Here is a 23,810-nt window from a genome sequence, read left to right on the forward strand (position 1 = left end):
TTTTTATGATTTTGTCTATATTCACCACTTGGTTTATAATATTGCTCAAAACTTCCTAATCCTTGACATGATGATTCTAGTTTTTGTCTCCAATCTGTATTTGGAGAAATATTAAATTCATCACATATTTTTTGATATACAGCTTTGTCATATGAGTTCTTATAATAACAGAAAGAAGAATCTGTTGGTAAAGGTGATTTAAGTTCTTTTAAAATTCTTGCAATGCAATAATATAAATGAAACATATAAAAAGACTTTGTAAGATTTGAAGTATTTTGTATATGATCATTATAAGAAACACCACATCCTGTACTTGCACACCAAACTGCAAAATTTAACTGACATTGCCACCAATCAAATGAAGAATGAATCCAGGCATTCCATGGTTCGTTAGTGTGTATTGATGGGTTTTGATAGTTTTGAAATAAATCAGGAAAAGATGTTTTAAAGTTCTCTTTTTGATTTACAAATATTGTTTGATTTACAAGATTTGTTTTTAATTGATGATCTTTTTCAGAATATTTAATACCTGGATTATATGAAACATTAGGATTATATTTAAATTCTTTTGTTATCATTTTTTTATATTAAAAATGTTTCATACTATTTCAAATATTGATAATACAATAAACTTAGAACAATACATAAATAACAGAAATGGAAATAAACGTATTGGTTTGAAATTTATAAGATACAGTATAGGTTGGTATAATGTTTATCATGGGTTTATAACAAAAACCAGAGAGGAACAGCAAAGGATTATGAATGGTTATTATAGTTTTCAACAAATAGTGGATGAATTTCAAAAAGAAAATATTGTATTATCCGTAAATGAAGCAAATGGTATCGCTTCATTAAACACTACTACTGAGTTAAAGATAAGTAAGGGTTTGGGAAATATGTTAGGATTTAATAATAAACGTAAATTCGAACCTAATGAATTACATTATGGAAACAAATTTGTGGATTTTGCTATCCATAAATCATTATATATCCATTTGGAACAAGTTAGCACTTCTCATAATTATCTTGATGGTAAGCCAAGTACATTATTGGCTGTTATTCCAGTCGAGAATAAAGAGTTTGGTGAAGTTATAACAGCGAGATTTGAGCATCCGGAATATAAGTGTTTAGTAAATGATGTTATAACAGAATTGAAATTAGAAATAAGAGATGAAAATAATAACAAGATAATTAATCATTTACCAATTAATTGTGTTTTAGAAGTTATATAATTTATTTAATAAAATGAGCATACTTGGTGTCAAAAAAAAAAACGTAGATACATCGGAAATAAAAAAGGAAATATTAAATATGAAGAGTGAGCTTCAAACAAGGGATACTAAGGATAGAGATTTACGCCGGAGTGTCGCTGCCCTAACCATCAGAGTTTTAAATGTTGAAAATATAGTTAGTAATATTAAAAATAAACCAGACAAAAAATTAATAAGTATAAATGCTGGAATTGATGGTTCAATACATGCAAGACAAAAGTTTAATTTTGGTGATGGTGGTGGTGGTTATTATGTAATGAACTTTCCAGGACAAATATTGGGTATTAGTTTAGTAAGTTTAAGAACAAACTCAGATAATATAGATGTTATGATAACTGTTAATAATTATAAGACATATAGTTACGGAATAAGTTTAAGTAATGGTGACACACACAGTTATCATAACTTTAATATGCCTTTTGAAGTTAAGGCTGGAGATATTATAGGGTTTGTTAGTGAGAGTGATAATTCTACATGTATCAATACTCTAGTATCAGTGATAATTGAATTATTTTTATAACAAATTTAATCCTTAAAAATGTCGGCATACGGAAACAAATTAAATCCTTACAGAAAAATAAGAGAACCCCGTGGTGTGAAAGGTATTCGTCAAAGTGTATCAATAACAAATAATCCTTCAACTATTGATCAAAATCAACAGCTATTAGTGAGATTCCCCAATCTAAGCAATAATGATGTTATTGTTCCTGGAACAACCAGATTGGCATTTGAAATAGAACTCACATCTACAGACGACAATGCAACTATATATCAAAACATAGGAAGAACAATAGTTAAAAAAACAACAATTCGTATAAGTGGAAATGAAATTATGTCAATTGATGATAGTGATATTTATCATTGTTATGTTGATTTATGGAAATCTACATCTGAACGTTTAAATATGGCATACTAAGGAATTGGTGAAACAAACATGTTAAAACACAGAGTTGGTACGGATGATAAAGCATCAAACATAGGGGATGAAGCAATTGCAACTGCATATGGTGCAAGATTTTGTATCCCACTTGATTTTGAACTATTAGAAACTCATATGCCTTTTTATCAAGCAGGTCTTGGTGATAGACTTGAATATGAACTTACATTTAATAATTATAGCAATGTTATTAAATCAACAGATACATCTGCAAGTTATACAATCAAAAACATTTGTTTAGAATTTGATATGGTTACTGATGCAGAATTAGCAAGACAGATAAGACAACAAGTTAATGGTAAGATGGTTATTTTGTACGATAGAATACTAAGACATAGAAAAATAACCAAAAACAAATCTGATACATTGTGGAATATAAATTTAAATGTTCCAGCTAGAAGTATGAAAGGAATTCTAATGTTGTTCGAAGATCCTGAAAGAACAAGTACCGAAACTTATTATAATCCTAACATAACAAAAGTAGAAATGACAATAGAAGGTGTTCCAAATCAACTATACAGTCAAGGAATGAAAGCATATCAACAATGGGATGAAATAAATAAATTCTTTGCTTTAAATTCAAAAAGAAATAAAACAACAGAAGAAGTTTTAAAGGATTTAAATTTATCCTATACAACATTAGAAAAATATCTTACAACTAATTATGCATTATGGTTAGATTTACGTTCAACAGATGACAACTCATTACACGGTTCAGGTAGAAGAATTGAAAATGCTTCTGAAGGTATTACTATCCAAATAACTAAAACAGCAGGAGCAAATAAATTAATAAATGTTTATCTGTTTGTTATACAAGATGCACAAATTAATTTTGAAGATGGAAGATTTAAAGAAGTTAATTACTAGGAATTACTGTCTTGACGAACAAGTTCTGTTATCCTAATCTGTTCAGAAATTAAATCACTTTTCTTTATTTCCAATATAGTCTTTTCTTCATTCTCACAGGTTCTTTTTGTTATGAATTTTTTAAGCTTAGTCTTTGCACTAACTTTTTGTCTTGTTAATCGAAGCCAAATCCGTCTCTTGTTTCTGTCACCAAAATCTTCCTTAGTTTTATTTATTCTCTCGGTTAAATATTCAATTTCCTTTTTTATGCTGTTTATATCCATATCTTGTATATTTATCGTATTATTACGTTTCACTAATAATGTTTCAAGTTTTTCTAATTCATCCGACACTTTAATTAAATAACATCTTCTCAATTCAGATTCCATTTTGAAGTTACTGTAGCAATATTAAATTGCAAATTTAATTAAAAACCGCACTTTGTTACCTGTAAATATTTACAATGATCGATTTAGTTTATTTAAAGTCATATCCTATTGAATTAAATATAAACAGTTTGCTTGGATACAGTAAACATCTCCTTAGTTACAATGAACACTTACTTAGTTACAGTAAACAACTCCTTAGATGCAGTAAACAACTCCTTAGATGCAGTAAATACTTACTTAACTACAGGTTATTGTAAATTTTACCTGAGAATTTTGTTTACAACTATTAAACTTTTACTGACGCAGTTAATTAGTTTGATGCATGATTTAACAAACGAATTCAAGTATGTTTCTTACATTTTGTCGATATTATTGAATTTGTTCTTTTATTAATATATATAATATTACAATTGACTGTAGTTAGATTTAAATATCAAATTCACAACGTTTCAACTATTCAAACCAGTAATTACTGTTTGCTATGCAAAACAGACATTTAAGATTTAATGGATTTATTCAATGGATTTTAAATCTACCTAGAGATCTAAAACTTAGTCAAAAGTAATTCTTGTTCATAGAAAGCACCTGTTATTTCGTCGCCTTTTAAATCAATTATTTTATAAGTAAAAGGAATTGTATTTAAAACTTTTTCAATTACAAATATTTCTTTAGTCCAACGAGTAGTATAACCCTTTTCAAATTTACCCTTTTTTTTTGTTATTCTTACTCTAGTACCTACTTCGAATTTAGGTTTTTTAATTTTCTCTTCTTTTTCTGGATATAAATTTTTATACACTGTTAATTCATTTTTTAATTTACTTGCTTGAACAGGTGTCATTTTAATTGAAGAATGTACTGTATTATTATAATTTTTAACTAATTTATCTAATATATCATAATATTTTAAAGTTTCATTAGCAGTAAAGTATTTATACATATGTTGTTTCATTGTTCCTATCCATCGTTCCACTACACTGGATTTTTCTTCATTCTCAGTTGAATATAACTTTATGTTATTATCTTTTAACAATTCTTTTACTTGTCGATTATAAAATTCGGATCCTTTATCTGACCAAATATATATTGGTTTTCTTTCTTTAAATAATGTTTTAAATGCTTCACTCACTGCTACTCCTGTTTTATTTTTCAATGGAATCAACCAACCATATTTACTAAAAACATCTATAACTGCTAATAAATATTTATAGTGTTTATTTTGTTTTGAATATTGTTGTATATCTATCAAATCAACTGCCCATGTTTGATCTATTGAATGAACATAAACACGTCTTTTAGGAAAAGATTTTATAACTCTATGATGTAATTCATCTGCTAATTTATTTGTTAGATTTGTTTTAGACATTTTGAAGTAACTAAAATGTTTTTTTTTAAAATGGATGAAAGAAAACATTGTTCAAAATGTAATGAATACAAGTTACTAAGTGAATATTACAAAGCAAAAGACAAACCACTGGGAGTTAAATCTGCATGTAAAGAATGTTTAAAACCTTCAAAACAAAATCATTATCAAAATAACAAAGAAAAATATAAAAAAGCTTTTAAAGAATTTATGGAAAGAAATCCTTTTTATTGGAATTTATATCCAAGAAAATAATATAATTAAAAATTAAATATTACAAAATGGGATCTAAAAAATCCTTTAAAGATCTTATTACTGAAACTACTATTGATGATATAGAAGAAATCAATGCAACTAAATACATAAACTTATTAAAAGATAAAATAGTTATTAATCAATTTCCTTTAAAAATAAAGATAATAATAACAAGTGAATTTACAACTCCTATGGCATTTGATAGAATAGAAAGTCATTACTCTCATCCTGTTAAAGTTGTCCTAACACAAAACAATTTATCTACATTTTACAATAATTTGTTAGATAAATTTAAAGCTTGGGTAGATAAATTTCAAGAAAGAGGATCTGGTTTTGTTTTCGATGGTATCAAAAGTGTAAAAGTAAAACTATATAAATATGAATATCAAAGAGCTTCATCTTATTTTCCCCTTCAATTTAAATCAAGTAATATTATTAATATCCAAAATAAAAAGGATAATAAGTGTTTTCTTTGGTCAATATTAGCAAGTTTATTTCCAGCCAATAAAGACAAACAAAGAGTAACAAAATATAAAGAATATGAAAATGAAATTAACATGAAAGGAATTGAATATCCTGTTTCAATAAAAGATATCCCAAAAGTAGAGAAACAAAATAATCTAAGTATAAATGTATTTGCTTTAGAGGATCAAACAAATAAACAATCTTTACATCCAGTTTATATATCAAATGTAGAAAGTAAAAACGTAATTGATCTCTTATACATTGAAAGTAACGAAAATACTCATTATTGTCTAATTAAAGATTTAAATAGTTTTATGTGTGATAAGAATAGAAATAAATCGTTTATATGTAGAAACTGTTTGCAAGGATTTCAAAGAGAAGAAACACTAATAAAACATAAAAAAATATGTTATGATAACAAACATTGTAAAACCATAATGCCAAAACCAGGAAAAAATATTCTTAAATTCAATAATCATCATTTTAAAAATAAATTACCATTTGTTATCTACTCTGATTTCGAAGCATATAATATTCCTATACAATCCTGTACTCCAGATCCTAATAAATCTTATATAAAACCAATAAGTAAACAAGAAATAAATAGTTATGGTATTTATGTTCATTCTGATTATCCAGAAATATATAAACCACAATACTTTTCTTATGTTGGTGATGATACAGTAGAAAAATATGTGGAAAAAGTAATGAAGATATACAAAGAAATAACTTATAAGATCTACCTTAACGAAAAGAAAAAACCAATATTAAATAATCATGAAGAAGATGAATTTCAAGAAGCAACCGGATGTTATATTTGTGGAGAAGAATTTAAAGAAAGCGAAAAAGTAAGAGAACATAATCATCTTTCAGGTAAATATAGAGGAGCAGCGTGTCAATCGTGTAACACAAAAGAAGGTAAAGCAACAAAATTAATACCCGTGTTCTTTCATAATGGATCGAATTATGATTTCCACTTTTTAATCGAAGAATTAATGAAATATGAAGATGAATATAATAAAGTAAAACTTCTTTCTAAAAACTCAGAAAATTATATTTCTATAGATTATGGATCAAATTATAAAAAATTAAGATTCCTAGATTCATATAGATTTATGTTAAAAGGCTTATCAGATATTGCCAAATCAATGGATGAGTTTCCTATTTTAGAAAAAGAGTTTAAAGGTAATATAGCTCTTTTAAAACAAAAAGGATTCTATCCATATGAATACATAGATTTTATAAAAAAATTTGAAGATAAAAAACTTCCTGAAATAGAAAATTTTTATTCTAAATTAAAAAAAGAAACAATTACAAAAGAAGAGTACAAACATGCACAAAAAGTCTGGGAATATTATAATTGTAAAACTTTATTAGACTATCATAATTTATATCTTAAAACTGATGTTCTTATCTTAGCCGATGCATTCGAAAAATTTAGAAATTTCTTTTTAGAAAACCATAAAATAGATCCATGCTATTGTTATTCTGCTCCGGGATTGACTTGGCAATGCGGGTTAAAATTTACTGGAGTAAAACTAGAATTATTAACTGATGTTGATATGTTACAAATGTTTGAGAAAGGAATAAGAGGAGGATTTTCTGGAGTATTAGGTCCTAGACATGTAAAAGCCTTCAACAAATATACTTCAAATTATGATAAAGATTATAGAATAATAGATGAACATGAAAAAAAAGAGTGTTTAAAAAGATTAAAAGAAGGAAAAGATTTAAATAAATTTTTTGAAAAAAATTATTTGTTGTATCTAGATGCAAATAATTTATATGGATGGGCTATGTCACAAAAACTTCCTACAGGAGATTTTAAATGGGAAAAAGATTTAAAATATTATAAAGAAATTCCAAAAGGAAGAGGATGTTTAATTGAATGTGATTTAAAATACACAGAAAAATGTAAAAAGAAAACATATAAATATCCTTTAGCACCAGAAAAGATGAAAATAAAAAAAGAAGAATTATCTGATTACCAATTAAATCTATTGGGAGACAAACCATTAGGTAATGAAGAAAAATTATTTTTAACATTGAGAGATAAAAAAAAATATATAATTCACGATAGCATTTTAAAAGAATATATAAAACTTGGAATAAAGGTAACAAAAGTTTACAGAACAATTTCATTTAAAGAATCAAATTGGTTAGCAAAATACATAAATTTCAATACAGAACAAAGAACTAAAGCAAAATCAGATTTTGAAAAAGATCTTTGGAAACTGATGAACAATAGTTTCTATGGTAAAACATTAGAAAATATCAGAGGAAGAAGTGAAATAAAATTATTTACAGACAGGGAAGAAGTAAAAAAATATATAAAAAAACCAAATTTTAAAGACTCAATAATATTTAATGATAACTTTGTTGCAATTGAAAATAATGTTACTTCTGTTAAATTTAATAAACCTATTTATTTAGGACAGGCTATATTGGATTACTCAAAACAATTAATGTATAGCTTTTATTATGATGTTGTTAATGAATTATGGGAAAAGAATGAATTAGTTGCAAGTGATACTGATAGTATGATTTTGAGTGTAAAAACCAAAGATATTTATAAAGACATGGAAGAAATGATAGATGAACTTGATACGTCTGGTTATCCAAAAGATCACCCTTTATATTCAGAAAAAAATAAAAAAGTAATTGGTAAATTTAAAGATGAACTTAATGGGAAAATTATGAATGAAATAGTTTATTTAAAAAGTAAAGCATATTCTTTTACATTAACAGACACAATGTGTTTAAGTGAAGAAAAAAAATTAAAAGGAATTGGAAAAACTACAATAAATAAAGATATTAAATTTGATGATTATAAAGATTGTTTGTTCAATAATAAAACCAAAATGAATAAAATGTGTACAATGAACTCGAGCAAACACAAAATGTTTGTTAATGAAGTAAATAAAATAAGTATGTCTTCATTCGACGACAAAAGATATATTTTAGATAATGGAATAGATACTCAACCTTTTGGATTTTAATTTATTTTAATTTATTTTAATTTCCAAACAATAAAACCAGTTAATGTCATACCACCAACAACAAATGCAATCTCTCTATTTTTCTGGTCTTCTGATGGAGTATAAAAATCACTTAATGTAGGTTTAGGTGATAATGAAGTTAATTTTTTATTCGTGACACGATAGTATAGTTTCATTGCTTGGTCAACATCATCAAAAGTCTGAACCGCATGATGTTCCTTTTGTAATTGTTCATTTATAAAATCTAATCTTTGTATTCTTTTTTTATTCCATTCTGATTGTGCTTTTTCTAATTTTTCTATAGCTTTATCATGTCTTATTTTCTCTTCATTTGCATTACTACCCATATGTGAAAATAAATAATTACTCCCTGAAAATGCAAAAGCATTTGTTATTGCCCCACCAAGCATCATTGTTAAAGCACTTGCCATTTTATAAAAACAAAAATTACTTCATAATATCAGCAGGTATAATACCTTGCTTAATCAACATATCTTTTGTTGCCATCGCAAGTAATATATCAATGGACAACATTACAACATCATTCATATTAAAATCCACTTTTGGTGCTGGCCTCCTTAAAACCTTTTTACCTATTTCTGCATATCCAACTGTTAACAATGTTTCCACTCCAGCATGATATAACATATTTGCTATTTGTTTTCCGTCTTTTTGAGTTGTCATTTTAATGTACTAAATTTAATTAAATTCAAAAGGATCAATTTCTTTCTTTTGTTTTTCTGGTTTTGTTATTTCTTTAATCATTCTTTCTGGTTTCTTACTTTGGTTGTAAAAAAACAATCCCAATCCAACAATACTTATAGGAAAAAGTACAAATTTGTAATCAACTAGGGAACTGGAGTGTTTCTTGACAGAAGGGATATGTTCGTTTGATTCATAATCTGTTTCTGTATCAGAATCTTTTGTTATTTGTTTGATTTTTGAATTTTCTTTTTTTAATTTTTCCACTTCTTTTTTTCTCAATTCTGCATTTCTTATTCTTACTTCTGCACCTTTCTTACCAGCAGCTACTCTTTTTGGGTCTTTTGGTTTGGGTTTTTTAAATACTTCTTTTTTTTCTTCTTTGTTTTCTTTTTGTTCAGGATTTTCATTCATCATTTTTTATGTCATTTTTTTCATCTTTTTTTTGGAAATCGAGCGAAGCGAGTGGTTCGATATGTCTTGCTGTTGTTAATATTGCAGTAAAAGGAGCAAGATACATTCCATATCTATAGTACAGTTCACAACATGTATTAGTTAAAGCATTATTGATAAAAGGATCTTCCTCTAAGTCTTGTATTAAAATTGGTGGATTAACAACTTTGAAAAACTTTGATACACCCATGACATATAAATTTATAAAAGAGTTTCCTAATGTCTTGGTCATACTAGCTCCCAATCTTGCTTCATATTTACAGTATAGTTTGTTTATTTGTTCTGTTGTCATTTTATCAATATCTGACAGTTGTAATTCTTTACCCAGATATTGTTTACTACTCCCACCAGCAACAACGGATGATAATCTTTCGCGTTTTTTTTTCTTGAAGGGAACCGTTCACTTCGCTCGCTTCATCATCAATATTTATGTTTTCCACAATTTGCTCGCTTAATAATTCTTCAGCATTCATTTTATACGTTTCAAAAAACGGATATAATTTATTTTTAACTTTAAAAAAATTAAATACAACATATCCAACCAATGATAAGACTGCAGTGTTTGTTGCAATTGTTAGTATTTCCAACAGCATTGCTTTTTTTTATTGCTTATTTTGGTTAAATTACTTAAGAATTACTTATTTTGGTTAAATTACTTAAGAATTACTTAAGCATTACTTAAGTATTATTTTGCTTATTTTGGTTAAATTACTTAAGAATTACTTATTTTGGTTAAATTACTTAAGAATTACTTAAGCATTACTTAAGCATTACTTAAGCATTACTTAAGCATTACTTGAGAATTGCTAAAAAAATCAATTAAGTAACCAATAATCAGTAGGTTGATCTGTCTTTAATATTAATTTACGATGTTTCTTTTTTTTAAGTTCTTCCTTTATTCTTTGTCTTTCTTCCAAAGTAGGAATAACATCATTTTCTCTTAGACAATTATCAAAACTATCTCTATCTTTTGTGTAGAACATGCATAACCATTTTGTTTGTTCTCTTAAATCTTTTAAAACAGAGTTGTATCTCTGTGAAATGACCCACACTGATTGTTCCGCATGTCTTCCTGAAAATGCAAGCTCGGACAGCATATCTTTTTTCTTTGTTAGTTCTTTTGTTGCACTGCAGTCATCAATGATATATAATGTTGGATGACCAGCATATTTTTTAAAGAACATTCTTAGTAGTTCTTGTAGCTTCTCTTCTTCATTAAGGGAACCGTTCGCTTCTCTCACTTCAACAATAGGATTAACAATTATTAGATTTTTTGTTTTTGGTTTTCTAACATCATCAATCCATTCACGATTTTTGTATGCTTTGTTCCATTGGATGGTTGGACAAAGTATGACTATATATTTGAAAACTCCACTATATTCTCCTTCTAATAAATCAAGAACAAACTCTGTTTTTCCACATCCTGTTTGTCCACATATAATAGCACAATGGGGATATTTTGGTAATTCATAAAGGGAATCGTTCGCTTCCATTTTTTAAGGGGAACAGTTCGCTTCCATTTTTTAAGGATAACCGGAGTGTATCTCGCTCCGCTCGCTTGCTTTTCTTTCATTTTTAAAAGTAAAAATTGATTTTATTTTTCTCTTAAATCCCACAGAATTTTTTCTCTGCCTGTTCTCCCGGTTTTTTTATTTATTTTTTTTGGAATTTTTTTGTTGTTTTTTGGGTGTTTTTAATAACGTTTTTTTTTATAAAAAAGTAAAAAAAAAAATTTTTGGGAGTAAGAAAATTTGGTGTTTTTTGGGGTGTTTTTTTGCTTTTTTTTATGAAAATTTAGGGCTCTTTTACTTGAAATGAGGGTAATTTTTTGGGGGTCAAATTTTTTTTTTTTTTTGGAGGGGGTGCGCTGGAGTCGTTCAAGTACTATACTACTTACATGTAGCAAAATGACATATCTATTTTATGCAATTTCCTCTCGATTTTGAAATTATTACAATTTGAGATTTCGTAGTAAACCGTCTAGGAAATGAAGTGTTGTTAATCCTGCTTTCTTTTTCTTCTTCTTTTTTTTTAGTTAAAAAGAGCTATTTATAAAGGTGTAATGCCACCATTGATTTTCCCCTATTAGTCTTTGTTAAATTTGCACTTTTCAAAAAATTGTGTAGAATTTATCTTTGTTTCAAATAAAGAAATACTTGGCATGAGTAAAGTTTTATCCTGTCCAGTTCTATAGAAAAAGTTTCACATAACATTTCATTGCATATAAGAAAATAACCATCATTGGAAGTTAACCAATCAAATTTCTCCCCTTATGCTATCTGTGTACAAGGTTTAGTCACCATGCAACCTCAAGATTACAAAATTTTCTATAGAAATCGCAAATAAAAAATAATGGTATTTTGAAATACCCAAGACATTTGTTTATGACTCAGAAATAGTTTTACTGCAATAAAATGTAGGATTAATTACCTACAACGGTCAAATTCAAGGGAATATTTTTTTAGACCTACTTTCGTATGCAACCGGATGTGACGTACCATGATTTGGTGGTATAACACCTTTAACATAAAAAAAAAAAAAGAAGAAAATTTCTCGATTAAAGACTCTCTCATTTGTATAAGTTGACGCGTCAGTGCCGGGGCAATGTAAGAAAAAAAAACCAAAAAAAAACTTGTCCAAGCCGAAAAAAAGTATGTTTCCGCTGAGGATTGAACTCAGGACCTTCCGCGTGTTAAGCGGATGTGATAACCACTACACCACGGAAACCATTAATGAATTGTGTCTTATATATTTATTTATTAGTCAGCTGTCCGACTGATCATTGGCGTATTGGTGGTTTTTTAATACTCATTTGCATTACTGTGATTTTTTATTAAGAACATTGTATTAAACATTTGAAAAGTCCTTCGTGCAAACTTATAGGAAGCACTTATAAAACCTAAAAGAAGTACGTGATACATTCTGAAATATGGAAGAGTGCAGTTGAAAACTTTTCTTTTTATCTTGCTCTCCCCATGTGTGTCAGTGGTTTCATTTTAACCTGTGTGTGCTATAGCAATCTAAGCTGAGAGGCACAAGTTAGACTCTGATGATATGCCTATTTGTTTAGCGATTTTCACATGATATATAAACTGAAGTATAAGTTCGAAAATATTTGATAAGTACATTGTCCGGTTCTGTGGTGTAGTGGTTATCACGTCTGCTTTACACGCAGAAGGTCGCGAGTTCGAACCTCGCCAGAACCTGGTTTGTTTTTGCAAATGGGCACCCCATAACTTTTAATAATGAAAGAAATTGTTCGTGTAACTGCAATTGTTTGAAACCGAAAATTTGGCTAGATATAATTCAGAAATATTTTTTAGCACCCAAGGTCATGTAGCAATCTATTGAAAAACCTATCATCTCCTAAACAGTATGTATACTGAGGCAAATGTAAAGTCTATATAGCTTTTGGGAGATGACAGAATGGTTCAGAAACTGACATTTGGTACGACGTAACATTATCTAACGTGTTATATATCATACTGAATGGCGGTTAAATTGTGTCAGTTGAAGAAAGAAGAAAAAAACGAGAAAAAAAAACCAACCACAGCAATTGCTTTTAACGTGTTACAATTTATAGTAGCTGTATTGAGAACTTTTACAGTTTTAATGAAAATCCGAATAGTAAATCCTACCGTTTTCTCAAATTGTTAAACTTCGGATTCGAATTAAAAGAGGATAACTATACATGCAATTGTGCCGATAATATAGCTAACTTAAACAAGTTGACAAATGATAGGCGTACATTTACTAAAAAGCAAAACAAATAGGGGCATATTCAAGTGCACCTTTCATGATGCACTCGCCTTAAATGCAATGAAACAATAAAAGTCATTGCTGCCTGAGAATGATTGTTGGTTCCGTCTGATACATGTAGCAAAATGACATATCTATTTTATGCAATTTCCTCTCGATTTTGAAATTATTACAATTTGAGATTTCGTAGTAAACCGTCTAGGAAATGAAGTGTTGTTAATCCTGCTTTCTTTTTCTTCTTCTTTTTTTTTAGTTAAAAAGAGCTATTTATAAAGGTGTAATACCACCATTGATTTTCCCCTATTAGTCTTTGTTAAATTTGCACTTTTCAAAAAATTGTGTAGAATTTATCTTTGTTTCAAATAAAGAAATACTTGGCATGAGTAAAGTTTTATCCTGTCCAGTTCTATAGAAAAAGTTTCACATAACATTTCATTGCATATAAGAAAATAACCATCATTGGAAGTTAACCAATCAAATTTCTCCCCTTATGCTATCTGTGTACAAGGTTTAGTCACCATGCAACCTCAAGATTACAAAATTTTCTATAGAAATCTGTGTACAAGGTTTAGTCACCATGCAACCTCAAGATTACAAAATTTTCTATAGAAATCGCAAATAAAAAATAATGGTATTTTGAAATACCCAAGACATTTGTTTATGACTCAGAAATAGTTTTACTGCAATAAAATGTAGGATAAATTACCTACAACGGTCAAATTCAAGGGAATATTTTTTTAGACCTACTTTCGTATGCAACCGGATGTGACGTACCATGATTTGGTGGTGTTACACCTTTAACATAAAAAAAAAAAAAAAGAAGAAAATTCCTCGATTAAAGACTCTCTCTATTGTATAAGTTGACGCGTCAGTGCCAGGGCAATGTAAGAAAAAAAAACAAAAAAAACTTGTCCAAGCCGAAAAAAAGTATGTTTCCGCTGAGGATTGAACTCAGGACCTTCCGCGTGTTAAGCGGATGTGATAACCACTACACCACGGAAACCATTAATGAATTGTGTCTTATTTATTTATTTATTAGTCAGCTGTCCGACTGATCATTGGCGTATTGGTGGTTTTTTAATACTCATTTGCATTACTGTGATTTTTTATTAAGAACATTGTATTAAACATTTGAAAAGTCCTTCGTGCAAACTTATAGGAAGCACTTATAAAACCTAAAAGAAGTACGTGATACATTCTGAAATATGGAAGAGTGCAGTTGAAAACTTTTCTTTTTATCTTGCTCTCCCCATGTGTGTCAGTGGTTTCATTTTAACCTGTGTGTGCTATAGCAATCTAAGCTGAGAGGCACAAGTTAGACTCTGATGATATGCCTATTTGTTTAGCGATTTTCACATGATATATAAACTGAAGTATAAGTTCGAAAATATTTGCCGACCGTGCAAGGGCTGTATAGCCAGTCAAGGTCGTTAAAAACTTCCATTTGTTGAAAATATTTGATAAGTACATTGTCCGGTTCTGTGGTGTAGTGGTTATCACGTCTGCTTTACACGCAGAAGGTCGCGAGTTCGAACCTCGCCAGAACCTGGTTTGTTTTTGCAAATGGGCACCCCCATAACTTTTAATAATGAAAGAAATTGTTCGTGTAACTGCAATTGTTTGAAACCGAAAATTTGGCTAGATATAATTCAGAAATATTTTTTAGCACCCAAGGTCATGTAGCAATCTATTGAAAAACCTATCATCTCCTAAACAGTATGTATACTGAGGCAAATGTAAAGTCTATATAGCTTTTGGGAGATGACAGAATGGTTCAGAAACTGACATTTGGTACGACGTAACATTATCTAACGTGTTATATATCATACTGAATGGCGGTTAAATTGTGTCAGTTGAAGAAAGAAGAAAAAAACGAGAAAAAAAAACCAACCACAGCAATTGCTTTTAACGTGTTACAATTTATAGTAGCTGTATTGAGAACTTTTACAGTTTTAATGAAAATCCGAATAGTAAATCCTACCGTTTTCTCAAATTGTTAAACTTCGGATTCGAATTAAAAGAGGATAACTATACATGCAATTGTGCCGATAATATAGCTAACTTAAACAAGTTGACAAATGATAGGCGTACATTTACTAAAAAGCAAAACAAATAGGGGCATATTCAAGTGCACCTTTCATGATGCACTCGCCTTAAATGCAATGAAACAATAAAAGTCATTGCTGCCTGAGAATGATTGTTGGTTCCGTCTGATACATGTAGCAAAATGACATATCTATTTTATGCAATTTCCTCTCGATTTTGAAATTATTACAATTTGAGATTTCGTAGTAAACCGTCTAGGAAATGAAGTGTTGTTAATCCTGCTTTCTTTTTCTTCTTCTTTTTTTTTAGTTAAAAAGAGCTATTTATAAAGGTGTAATACCACCATTGATTTTCCCCTATTAGTCTTTGTTAAATTTGCACTTTTCAAAAAATTGTGTAGAATTTATCTTTGTTTCAAATAAAGAAATACTTGGCATGAGTAAAGTTTTATCCTGTCCAGTTCTATAGAAAAAGTTTCACATAACATTTCATTGCATATAAGAAAATAACCATCATTGGAAGTTAACCAATCAAATTTCTCCCCTTATGCTATCTGTGTACAAGGTTTAGTCACCATGCAACCTCAAGATTACAAAATTTTCTATAGAAATCTGTGTACAAGGTTTAGTCACCATGCAACCTCAAGATTACAAAATTTTCTATAGAAATCGCAAATAAAAAATAATGGTATTTTGAAATACCCAAGACATTTGTTTATGACTCAGAAATAGTTTTACTGCAATAAAATGTAGGATTAATTACCTACAACGGTCAAATTCAAGGGAATATTTTTTTAGACCTACTTTCGTATGCAACTGGATGTGACGTACCATGATTTGGTGGTGTTACACCTTTAACATAAAAAAAAAAAAAAGAAGAAAATTCCTCGATTAAAGACTCTCTCTATTGTATAAGTTGACGCGTCAGTGCCGGGGCAATGTAAGAAAAAAAAAACAAAAAAAACTTGTCCAAGCCGAAAAAAAGTATGTTTCCGCTGAGGATTGAACTCAGGACCTTCCGCGTGTTAAGCGGATGTGATAACCACTACACCACGGAAACCATTAATGAATTGTGTCTTATTTATTTATTTATTAGTCAGCTGTCCGACTGATCATTGGCGTATTGGTGGTTTTTTAATACTCATTTGCATTACTGTGATTTTTTATTAAGAACATTGTATTAAACATTTGAAAAGTCCTTCGTGCAAACTTATAGGAAGCACTTATAAAACCTAAAAGAAGTACGTGATACATTCTGAAATATGGAAGAGTGCAGTTGAAAACTTTTCTTTTTATCTTGCTCTCCCCATGTGTGTCAGTGGTTTCATTTTAACCTGTGTGTGCTATAGCAATCTAAGCTGAGAGGCACAAGTTAGACTCTGATGATATGCCTATTTGTTTAGCGATTTTCACATGATATATAAACTGAAGTATAAGTTCGAAAATATTTGATAAGTACATTGTCCGGTTCTGTGGTGTCTGTAGTGGTTATCACGTCTGCTTTACACGCAGAAGGTCGCGAGTTCGAACCTCGCCAGAACCTGGTTTGTTTTTGCAAATGGGCACCCCCATAACTTTTAATAATGAAAGAAATTGTTCGTGTAACTGCAATTGTTTGAAACCGAAAATTTGGCTAGATATAATTCAGAAATATTTTTTAGCACCCAAGGTCATGTAGCAATCTATTGAAAAACCTATCATCTCCTAAACAGTATGTATACTGAGGCAAATGTAAAGTCTATATAGCTTTTGGGAGATGACAGAATGGTTCAGAAACTGACATTTGGTACGACGTAACATTATCTAACGTGTTATATATCATACTGAATGGCGGTTAAATTGTGTCAGTTGAAGAAAGAAGAAAAAAACGAGAAAAAAAAACCAACCACAGCAATTGCTTTTAACGTGTTACAATTTATAGTAGCTGTATTGAGAACTTTTACAGTTTTAATGAAAATCCGAATAGTAAATCCTACCGTTTTCTCAAATTGTTAAACTTCGGATTCGAATTAAAAGAGGATAACTATACATGCAATTGTGCCGATAATATAGCTAACTTAAACAAGTTGACAAATGATAGGCGTACATTTACTAAAAAGCAAAACAAATAGGGGCATATTCAAGTGCACCTTTCATGATGCACTCGCCTTAAATGCAATGAAACAATAAAAGTCATTGCTGCCTGAGAATGATTGTTGGTTCCGTCTGATACATGTAGCAAAATGACATATCTATTTTATGCAATTTCCTCTCGATTTTGAAATTATTACAATTTGAGATTTCGTAGTAAACCGTCTAGGAAATGAAGTGTTGTTAATCCTGCTTTCTTTTTCTTCTTCTTTTTTTTTAGTTAAAAAGAGCTATTTATAAAGGTGTAATACCACCATTGATTTTCCCCTATTAGTCTTTGTTAAATTTGCACTTTTCAAAAAATTGTGTAGAATTTATCTTTGTTTCAAATAAAGAAATACTTGGCATGAGTAAAGTTTTATCCTGTCCAGTTCTATAGAAAAAGTTTCACATAACATTTCATTGCATATAAGAAAATAACCATCATTGGAAGTTAACCAATCAAATTTCTCCCCTTATGCTATCTGTGTACAAGGTTTAGTCACCATGCAACCTCAAGATTACAAAATTTTCTATAGAAATCGCAAATAAAAAATAATGGTATTTTGAAATACCCAAGACATTTGTTTATGACTCAGAAATAGTTTTACTGCAATAAAATGTAGGATTAATTACCTACAACGGTCAAATTTAAGGGAATATTTTTTTAGACCTACTTTCGTATGCAACCGGATGTGACGTACCATGATTTGGTGGTATTACACCTTTAACATAAAAAAAAAAAAGAAGAAAATTTCTCGATTAAAGACTCTCTCTATTGTATAAGTTGACGCGTCAGTGCCGGGGCAATGTAAGAAAAAAAAACCAAAAAAAAACTTGTCCAAGCCGAAAAAAAGTATGTTTCCGCTGAGGATTGAACTCAGGACCTTCCGCGTGTTAAGCGGATGTGATAACCACTACACCACGGAAACCATTAATGAATTGTGTCTTATTTATTTATTTATTAGTCAGCTGTCCGACTGATCATTGGCGTATTGGTGGTTTTTTAATACTCATTTGCATTACTGTGATTTTTTTATTAAGAACATTGTATTAAACATTTGAAAAGTCCTTCGTGCAAACTTATAGGAAGCACTTATAAAACCTAAAAGAAGTACGTGATACATTCTGAAATATGGAAGAGTGCAGTTGAAAACTTTTCTTTTTATCTTGCTCTCCCCATGTGTGTCAGTGGTTTCATTTTAACCTGTGTGTGCTATAGCAATCTAAGCTGAGAGGCACAAGTTAGACTCTGATGATATGCCTATTTGTTTAGCGATTTTCACATGATATATAAACTGAAGTATAAGTTCGAAAATATTTGATAAGTACATTGTCCGGTTCTGTGGTGTAGTGGTTATACTAGTAACCCGAATTTAACTTGAACGGACAAAAACGTGTTAACGCTATTTAAATGAGATTGATCATTATTTGATAAAGATTGACAAAAATTAAAAATTATATTTAATTCATTTCAATTCATATCAATTCATTTTAACGCCAGTCAAAGAGATTTCTCTGCGGTGAATCAATTGAAATCAAGTTGCTGGTTAGTTGCGTTAAACTAATAGGCCACGCCCCCGTTAAACTATTTCAAACATGCATTAATTCGTTTTAAACATGGATGAGACCCGGGCTTTTTACAGGTAAATCACCCAAGCAAAACGACCTCGATGTATCTATCGTCTTTTGTTTCAAACTTTAAATGCGTCGGTGCATTACGTTTGCGCGCATTACCATTACATTTGCACGCGTGGTTTAAAAATGTCAAACTAGGGAATCTGTTGAAAATAAATATAGTTAGATGGATAACATAAATTTATAACGATGGGCAAGTTGATTTAAGTTTAAAGACCTAGACTGTCTATATATCGGCATACTCTCACGTTTTTTAATGTTTTAAAAGAAAACATATATTTACGTTTTGGGCATTAAATATAAGTCTACTTACCAAATTGAAATGAACATAAACTTTGTTAAAAAAAAATGGAAAAGAAACATTCTGCATTGTTGCTTTCATATAATTTTATTTCCTATACATTTGAGTGGAAATTTCTAAGTTAAAACTGATTGTAGTATAGATAAAATATTCCATCTAGGTGCTCTCGGTGAAGTTCGCGTTACATATTAAAATGAATTTCATTGGTCGGACCGTTTGCAAACTTTCAATTCAATACACAATATGGAGTCCAGTTCGGAAAAAGAAATCAAATTAAGACTCTACGATGTCCGATTAAACAAACAGAATTTAGAAAAATAACACTTTTACGATTCTTCCAACCACGACCAAAATATCTATCTTTTTCTCCGCTGAAAATCATTATGAGAACAAGTCAAAAATTGCCGGAGCTTGATTTATGATGCATACGAAACTTTAATAAATAATTATACGGTTTGTATTTTTCCAAATAACTACTATATCCGATAAAAATCGAAAAAATAAATTATCGGTAAAAACTACCGATTTTTCTATGAGACAAACATTATCGTTATATGAGTCGAATTTGTAATATAGATTCATGAAGGACAAACCATATCCTCATGTTTTTTTATGCAGCACTAGTAAGCATAGTTCGTCTGTTCTCGCTTCAAACCAAACCATCATAAATACACCAGAGATGACTAAAATGGAAGTCTTTTCGCTCATTGAGATTTTTTGGTAGGTATTAAGCTTCAATTCGACCATTAACTACCGTAAATTTTAGATTCTTTCAAAATTACGAAAAATATGTTATAATCCTTGACCTTCTCAAAGCTTATACTTCGTTCAGTCGATTGTGTGAAAGTTTTTTTTAAGAAACCGGTCTTTTAATGCAAAAAAAAAAAATAAAAGATAAAAGCGATTTTTGTTTGAAGTAACGAATCTCATTCTTACAAGAAAATGAAAGTTTTCGTGTTTTAGGTTGTGCTGAAGCAAACGTAACAGTTGAAATCAAAGTTACACTCCGAGATTACACTAAAGACATTTCGCTAGCACACATGGGACTAGATTTATTAATTGTTCATTTGCAGGTCAAAATTAATAATTATGCAAAACAAATGATAAAACTTCCCAATTTAAAATTGAGAAAAATCCGACAGGAAACCAAAGTACAAAGGTACGGCATTTATTTGAAAACAATCTCCATCCAACTTCAAAATGTGAGGTAAATCGATAAGCTTACGCTAGCCAAGCAACCAACAGACAAAATAAATCTTGCCTCTCCGATCAAGACTATCTATAGACACGGAATAAAAAATAACGGAAAATAACAGCATGTTAGAATGGTTACAAACACATGTATGCAAACATGAAGCAGCTGTTTCTTTACTGAACTGGTCAGTGGTAATACAAAGCCAGGGTTTCAAAAAGAGGAAGAAAAAGAAAAAGACATTTAAACATGCTAAAATTTATGAAAAGGCAAATCAGACATAGTGTTTAACTAAAATTGAAAAAAAAAGGATCATAATAGTCTATAATTTGTAAACATTTATTTCAGAAAGCTAACAACAAAATGAAAGGAAACTATGTATTGCTTAAACACATTGATCAGAGCCGTAACAGACTCATGTTTGAAATTTTAAAACAAAGTCACAGTACAAAGGCTTGTCTTCATATCAAATTGTTTTCACGGCGAATGTCTTGCAATAAGCAAACTCCATTACTCCGGTGTCGCCCCGGTATAATTTTGCGTGATCCATGCATTCCCCATTTCCATTCTCAATTTTGTGTTTCTGAATTACTTGTCTTTTGTTCATTTACTTCCCTACTAAATGTCTATAGTCTAAGTGTTAATTTTCATTTGTAAATGTCTGGTTTCGCAATGATGCATGTCCACAAATATCCAGACATTGTGCGGAAAAATATAGTTTAGAAGATATTATTCTATGCTGAATACAGAAAACATATAGTCGTTTCTTCAGGGAAGATTTGAACTCTAACATTAAAGAGTACCAAACTGGCTTTTCTTTTTGAGTATTTCCATCCGGTGTCTTACATTTAAGGGTTTAACTTGTATTAACATGAATAAGTCGTGTCAACTTACTGTCAAGATAGACGCCTTTATAGAAAATAAAGGACTGTGGGGTAAACATACACGGGACCTAATCGAACACAAAGTTAGAGCTTAACAAAAATACAAATTATCAATGGTCAGCGTTTTTATTCCTGGTCATCTTTATAGTCGCTAGCTATAGAGGGTCTTCAACAATGAAAGAATCTGAGAGTACTTAAGTTTCTGACAGCTAGTTCACATTGCTACGTTTAAAGTCTTCCTGTCCGTCATCCCGCAATCTGATAATTTGATTTTCTGTCTCAGGACCTGCGCATAATGCCATATATAAAATACTTGCCACTGAACATTGAACCAAGTAAAATCAATACACATCGTTTCATATGTAAAAAAAAACAATCTACAGATGATTATGCATTTCTTAGTTATAGTTAGATTCCCTTTTGTGGGAGTTGAACACTTTGCGGGACAATTTTCTTCTCATGGGAAGATATATTTTTCCCATGGGAATATTAGTTTTTTCTTTTTTTTCCTTCAGAATTTGTAAAAGTGCTCTGAAATATCGAAATGGACTGACAATCATGCACTAGTAACCAATGACTGGAACAATTTAACAGGCATTTCAATAAATTAAAAGTATTTCAATCATACACTCAAAAGTCTTTTTATATCGTTGAATGATTGATAGAAATTCTACCGTCCAGCAGATGATTTTACAATTTGAATCTTTCACCTTTGTTTTCGGTCAATATCATCGTGCATTTCATGTAATAGTGTTTGCTGAACTGTCAAGTATCAGAAACATGTCTTTTGAATTTCAGAATTAAAATTATAATTTTGTTTTAATCTATAATTAAACATGGGGAATGTCGAATCGTGTTTTAGATTGTTTTCTAATTTTAACCTTTTAATTTCGTGAATTTACATCATAATTATTATGAATGTAATTATTCTTTTTAGTGTAACTCGATATGCGTGTTTTTCGCCACTACAAAGATGTGCACGTACTTTTTCTAGATCTTTTATAACCTCTCAGGTAATTTTCAAAGAAAATCCAGAGTTTTCGGCATTTACAAGGACGCGTACGGATGAGGATTAAAAATATAATCTTTGTGATATATTCACTTGTACTTTACCCGTAGGCTGTCTTCGTGTACTGTAATTTATGGTTTAAAGGAATACGATTACTTTATTTCTCATAAAACTTCAATTACTAGTTATCAAGAACATACATAAACATAACTATAAGGTAAAATTAATACATGCATGTGTAAACGATACAATTAAATTAACTTGGAGGACTGACTTTCCCATTTATAACTTTTACATAGTTTTTCTTATATTACAATATTTGATGAGTTTAACTGTTGATCAGCTTTAAAGATATAAGGGTTTGACTAACAATAGTTCCTTAAAAATTTCCTTCTTTTTATATAGTTTATATGTTCTACAATTCATAATGTAATGGTACTCGTCATCAATGTTGTTTGTGTCATAGAGACGACATATTCTGTCTTCTCTGTGTAAATCCTGACACCTTCTGGACTCAATCGGCAACTACCACATCTATATCTGCGTAATATATGAATTTAGAAATGTAAAAGGGAGTTTTCTAATTGATAATTCTTTTTGAAAATATGACAGCATTATGTTTTATGCGATTCTGCATGAAAGCAAAGAATTCTTCTTGAAACTGGTCCTTGGGGTTTTGTTTAATACATTTTGACACCCATTATCACAAACTGTGCACAATTACGGAAAACTAATATACGTCCTTGCTGTGCACTATAATTCGAAATAGTTGTAAATTGCAATTTTTTTGAATTTCTATTTTTTCCTCACTAGTTAGGTGAAAGTATGTTAAAAATTTATTGTAAATTGCGAAAATGCATTACGAGCATAAATCTATAATTTTAAGTTAGAATTTAGAGTCTCAACTTTTTTTCAAAATCTCTTTAATATTACTGATGTATTATTTATGTTTATGTCAAAGGCGTTTGATTGGATAAAAGTTAAAGTTAGGCGTGGTTTTTGGTAACTTTCCTCCAATCAACTGGCCCATTCGACAAACCTGTGTGCGCTGATGCGTGTAAACTGGGTATTGTAACGGTACGTGTCTTACATCAGAACCTATCGTGCGTGACCAATGTTTATTGTATAATTTCTTGTCACGTGGTCAAATTATCTGAAATACAAGTTCTAAAGGTGCACTACAGCAGAATTAC

The 23,810-nt window shown here is 29.8% G+C and overlaps 7 non-coding genes across 7 annotated transcripts; 3 read left to right on the plus strand and 4 right to left on the minus strand.

Annotated features, from left to right (window-relative positions):
- Nucleotides 1-12,334: 12,334 nt before the first annotated feature.
- Nucleotides 12,335-12,407, minus strand: Trnav-aac (transfer RNA valine (anticodon AAC)). Its single transcript has one exon. It is a non-coding gene; the product is annotated as a tRNA-Val (tRNA).
- Nucleotides 12,408-12,813: 406 nt separating this feature from the next.
- Trnav-uac (transfer RNA valine (anticodon UAC)) lies at nt 12,814-12,886 on the plus strand. The gene has a single exon. It is a non-coding gene; the product is annotated as a tRNA-Val (tRNA).
- Nucleotides 12,887-14,369: 1,483 nt separating this feature from the next.
- Trnav-aac (transfer RNA valine (anticodon AAC)) lies at nt 14,370-14,442 on the minus strand. The gene has a single exon. It is a non-coding gene; the product is annotated as a tRNA-Val (tRNA).
- A 472-nt stretch (nt 14,443-14,914) lies between these two features.
- Nucleotides 14,915-14,987, plus strand: Trnav-uac (transfer RNA valine (anticodon UAC)). Its single transcript has one exon. It is a non-coding gene; the product is annotated as a tRNA-Val (tRNA).
- A 1,484-nt stretch (nt 14,988-16,471) lies between these two features.
- On the minus strand, nt 16,472-16,544 carry Trnav-aac (transfer RNA valine (anticodon AAC)). Its single transcript has one exon. It is a non-coding gene; the product is annotated as a tRNA-Val (tRNA).
- A 406-nt stretch (nt 16,545-16,950) lies between these two features.
- On the plus strand, nt 16,951-17,027 carry Trnav-uac (transfer RNA valine (anticodon UAC)). Its single transcript has one exon. It is a non-coding gene; the product is annotated as a tRNA-Val (tRNA).
- Nucleotides 17,028-18,452: 1,425 nt separating this feature from the next.
- Nucleotides 18,453-18,525, minus strand: Trnav-aac (transfer RNA valine (anticodon AAC)). Its single transcript has one exon. It is a non-coding gene; the product is annotated as a tRNA-Val (tRNA).
- Nucleotides 18,526-23,810: the final 5,285 nt, after the last annotated feature.

Source organism: Mytilus trossulus, chromosome 14 (genome assembly GCF_036588685.1).
Source record: "Mytilus trossulus isolate FHL-02 chromosome 14, PNRI_Mtr1.1.1.hap1, whole genome shotgun sequence".
NCBI classification, from domain to species: Eukaryota; Metazoa; Mollusca; class Bivalvia; order Mytilida; family Mytilidae; genus Mytilus; species Mytilus trossulus.